This window comes from Hevea brasiliensis, chromosome 13, assembly GCF_030052815.1.
Source record: "Hevea brasiliensis isolate MT/VB/25A 57/8 chromosome 13, ASM3005281v1, whole genome shotgun sequence".
Taxonomy (NCBI): domain Eukaryota; kingdom Viridiplantae; phylum Streptophyta; class Magnoliopsida; order Malpighiales; family Euphorbiaceae; genus Hevea; species Hevea brasiliensis.
In genome coordinates, this window is record NC_079505.1 from 54,055,327 (window position 1) to 54,061,033 (window position 5,707).

Here is a 5,707-nt window from a genome sequence, read left to right on the forward strand (position 1 = left end):
AGATTCAGAATCCCTCAAGCCATCACAACTAACCAAGGAACAATGTTCATTGGCTAAGATATGAAAAACTTTATAGAGTATTATGGCATAAAACTGCTCATCTTAACTCCATACTATGCCCAAGCCAATGGGCAAGCAAAAGCATTTAACAAGGTCTTGATTGGTATCCTAAAGAAAATGATCAATCAAAACTCAAGATAGTGGCACCTAATCCTGTCAGAGACCTTATGGGCGTACAGGACATCCAAACGGGATATAACACAGACAAGCCATTTTGCCTTGACTTATAAACATGATGTAGTACTCCCAATGGAGGTAGTAGTTCCTTCTTTCAGAGTCTCTCTACAAAATGGCCTTACTCTCGACGAATACACTCAGGCAATGGCTATGGAGTTAGAAGACTTAGATGAAGTTCAGATGCAGGCATTCAATCACATGGCTACATAGAAGAAGAAAGTGTCAAGGATCTACAATAAAAGGATAAAGAGGCAAAATTTTCAATAAGGAAACCTAGTTTGGAAGACTGTTTTACTTGTTAGTGCAAAAGATAGATAGTTTGGTAAATAGTCTCCAAACTAAAAAGGTCCTTTCAGTGCATCGCACTCGAGTTAATGCTTATTGGTTAGCAAGCCTTGCAGGAGAGCCACATAATAAGTTAATTAATGGTAGGTACCTGAAGAAATATTTTATCATTATATGGGAAATTCAGAACAAAAAAACAGAAGAAAATGGTTAGACAACCTCATTAAAAGTGGACCCCACGGCTAGCATAAGATTCTTATATAAACAATGTAATTAAAGCTGACATAATGGCTAGACATTCAATGTAATTAGATAAGATAGGCTTTGTAATCAAGGTTGGCTCTTGGGCCACTTGTAGCAAATATAAATAAAAAAGGCCAACACATGGTTTACCATTCATATAATAGCTATCAAAATTAATGATACCATAAATAAAATAAATGTACTATAATTGTGATCAGTACGCTGATTCATAAAATTAGGAATCAAAGTAACAAGAATCTACATATGAGATAAAATAGAATCATAGAGAATAGCCTAACAGCTCTGGCAGGAAGCTAGAAAGTCTGAACAAGACTGGTGCATAAAGTCAGAAATAAAATTAGGCACAATGACCAACCGGTAGGCATAAAACTTGTAGAACAATCATATCAAACATATATTATCTATCAATAATTATTCCTGTGGGCAGTATTGCAATCTGTAGTCCCTAATTAGTATACTAATCAATCCATGCTATATAAATAAGACTAGGTATACTTTAGGCAAATTAATATTATTAAGTATTTATAGTTTCATATTATGTGCTAGTTATATTTAATAACATTCTCATGTCACTTATGATGGGAAACATAAGTCCCACATGCATATTCATGTCACTTTATGTTTAACAATTCATTTTGATTAACTTCATATCATATAACAACTCATTTTATGAACCTTTCTCAAGGTCCAGATTTGATGTCTTAAGTTCACCTAACAAATTGGTCAAGGTGTGGCCACTGTTTGGCCACACTTCCTTCATGGAAGTTGTTCCTCTATATCTTGTCTTTGTTTTTCTTTTTGATTCATGTCATTTGAAGTTTTAGAACTCAAGTTATGGTCAAATAACCATAACTAGTTCATGGTCTCTTTCTGGGTCCAGATTCAGGCAGATTTTGGAGTCCATTTTTGTCTAATTAATTGGATATGTTACAGCCATTTTTAGGCCTAATGTTCTTCATAATAGTTGTTACCCTATGTCTTATGATCACTCAAAATTTTGAATTATAATTTTTTAGATCTTGTAGAATTAATTATAGCAAATTAACTGGCCTAGACTCAGGTGCCCTGTGTTAACAGGATTCTAGATTCAGGTCAGTGGCTTTGACTCTCATTTTAGGGTTCTTACACTCAAATTTTGAAAAAAGTTTCTAAATCAAAGTTGAAGCCCTATCTCTTAGGTTTCTAGAAAAGTTTGGCTCATCCCATTTGGGATTTCTTAGTGAAAGTTATGATATAAATTCTATTCTGGGGTCAGGTAGTAGTTGAGGCAAATTCTAGGATTTGGTGTACTTGTTAGTAGTATGCCTTAGAGCATATTATTTAGCATGTATCTTGTACATATTTTATTAATAAAAAGGCAATTTCACTTTTCTATTTACATAATATATTTATGTGTAATAGAAAAGGTCCATTGATATTTTGTTAGAAATTCTATTCTTAAGTTTTTAAGAATATAAGTGACAGTATTTCTAGCACAAAGTATCATAAATTGGTTAACAATCGAGGATACTTCACACAGGACATGACTTATCGGAAAGATTGTATTCATGTTTGTTCCCATGGTATTTATATGAGATATAAATAAGATGGAATGGTGAGTCTCATGCCATATAACAAACATGATAGGCACTTATACATGATAGGCACTTATACATGATAAGTAGGCCGAACCAGTGACACTTATGACAAGCACGTGGAGTTTACTCTTATCAATGCATTGTCATAAATCATATCAGTGCATATAATCTTTAAACCTGAGATAACACAGTTATCTTGTATATAGGTGGTTTGAGTTTGATACTGCTTTCATACTTGTACTGTGTATGGGTATATGGGCATGTGTTGGTTCCTACTAGTTATATATAGAGGTAGGTGCTGATCAAGATGGAATCTGTTACCCTAAGTAAATAGGGATAAAATCCTATGTTCATTTAATTGTTCTTGATGTTTCAAGTTCCTAGCCAGGACAGACAGATTTAATCAGAAAAGAGTTTCTGATGAGAAAATCTTTTTAATTAAGAATTAGAATTAAAAGAGAACATAATATTCATAGCAAATGGGGTTTGACATAAACCATGACTCCAGCTCGAATTGGGATTTATAACAGAGAGATTCTAATGCATGGTAACATATGATTAAAGGTTCTTTTAAGGTATTCCTTATTACTAATTGGGTGGCCATGGCATATTATGCTAGGTGTTAACCATGGTCAATGAGGTGCCTAAAATGATTTAGAGAAATCATTTATGGTAAGAAAGAGTTCTGATGATATTAAGAGTTAACATCATATCTCATTGCCAATTAGTGATGAGCCTAGTGAGTCACACACATACACAAGTAATCACCAAGTTAAATGTGATTTAATTAATTAGTTAAAGAGTTTAATTGATTAATTAAATAGGTTTGGTTTGCAATTAGATTGCAAAGTCCCTAGCATGGCTTGAAACCAAATCTAGGTTATTGGATGTATAGTATAAGTTAAATTTATGTTTAAAGTGTTTAAATATGAATTTAATTATGAGAAATTAATTAATAGAGATTAATTAATTAATTTATATTTGATATAAATTGATTAAAAGAGGAGAAATAATTATTTTGGGTTGAGAACTCAAAATTACAACATAAGGGTAATTTGGTCATTTCACAGGGTGACATGTGGCACCATGAGATGGTGACACATGGCACCATGGTTTGTCTTCCTATCATGCATGATGATCAAAGTCAAGATTAAACCTAGCTTTGACACTTAGCTTAATGTGATTAGGTCAATTAAAATTAAGATGCAATCAGGTGATGACATGTGGCAAGGGTTTTAAGTGATGACCTAATTATATAATGTGATGTTATGAGAAAATAAAAAATTAGCCACTCTTCTTATTTTCTCTAATTGTTGTCGCCACTTCTATACTCTTCTCCTCTCTTGATATTCTCTCATCAATTCAAAGAGAATGATCCAAGTTTCTTTGAATTAAAATTGCTAGAAATTGTTTCTAGTGTCCTATACACATCTACAACCTCTCTAAAGGCAAATCCCTAATTTCTAATTGGTTGGCAAGGCTTGAGAAGCTGGTTTAGAGGCTTCCCATTGGTGATCTTAGTGTGGACAAGCTAGAAGGACAACATTTGGGGTCCTAGGTGCTTCACAAAGGTACCAATCACATCTATTGTGCATCAAAAGGTTAGTGCACATGTTCTTATATTAATTTAGGGTTCTAATGAATTAATTTGTTAATTCAAAAATCTTAAATAGTAAATGTAGATCCTAATACATATTAAAAGGGTTTTAATATGCAATTAAACATTGAAATCAATTAGGTACATAACGAATCTTGCATGATGTATGAGACCCTAAAATTTTTGAATTCAATGTTATAATCTAATAATTTTCATGCTTAGCTCCTTGACTAACTTGATCAAACAATTTGACTTAGTTTCCTTGGGTTCTGGGTTCTGGTCAAAATATCAATATTGTATATCTATGTCTTATAAAAATTTTAGCACTGGTTTTATTCCTTTTGAAATTTTGTAGACCAAGTTATGGCATTTTTACCAAAACTGGTAGGGTGAGCCTAAGTCCAACAAATTAGGCGATTGGTTACGACAATTTGTTGATCTAACTTATGCTAATAATTTGACTTGGTTAGAGATAAATCTGGGTTATATGTTCCTCATGAAAAATGTGCTCCTATGTCTAACCTTTCTGATGGTTCAAGAATCATGTCATTCTAACCTTCCTATTGTGAGTTATGGCCATTTGAACATTTACTATTCATTCAGTCATTTTTCCAGGTCTAGGTTAGGTTTACCCGGATTCAAGCTAATTTTTGGCCAGGTTAGGGACAGTTTTTGGTCATGATTTCTTCATAAAAAATGTGGCAAATTGTCCTAAGTTTCATCTCTAATTGGTCTCACACTAATTGGAGCAACACAATTCAATTATTAGCTTAAAAACCACACTAGACTTAAGGTTCAATTTCCTGCACAGGAAAATCAGCACTCCTAATTTCAAATCCTCCCAACTCCCAAACTTCATCTCAAATTCATAGCACTTCAAATGATCAATAATTCATCTTAACATGCTCAATTTCAAGCCATAATGCAAAAGTACCAAAATTTGGTCAAAACTGTAACTCAATATTCCCAACACCATACAAACTCAATGCAATTTCACTTTCAATATATATAAACTCATTAATCAACATCACTAAGCTAATTTATATCAATTAAGAGCATCAATTCCCACTTTACATCATGGCTGCCAAAAATAAAATTTCTACATACTCCAAGTTTTCTTTTAATTTCGTAAAATTTACACTTAAGTTAACATGCCTAAGCTAGTTAAAGAAGAAAGAAATTATTTAGGCACTAACCCTTAATGAACACTCCTTAGACTTGTGGCAACCTTGAAATTCTTTCACTTATTAGTAATCAAACTCTTCCTCTTGGTGTAGGGATAAGTTTTTATGAAGGGAGTTTCGAGTTTTGGGGTGGAAAAGGGGGAGAATTCAAGCTTAATTTAAACAAAAATGGATGAAGAAGGCCATGAGAGGGTGTCGGCCATGGTGAGGTGCAAGAAGAAGACGAGTGTTTTTTGATTCATTTTGGCTTATTTTATGTCTTCCTTATCCCTTCATAAGCATTTGTTACATTCCCATTGGCTATCTCTTTTTATGATGTCATTATGACATCATGCTCATGTAATAAATGTTAATTCTCTTTTCTTTTCTTTTCTTTTCTTTTCCATTTCCATTACATAATTCATGATTTTAATTCATTTTATCTGTCTTAATCTCTCTTATTTTAGTTGACATTTAGGTTAAAATTCAACTCAGGGGTTGAAATGACCAAAATACCCTTCGTTATGCTCATCGGGTTATTTTTATCTATACCAATTTATGATTTCTCTTGAATTTTCTTTGAC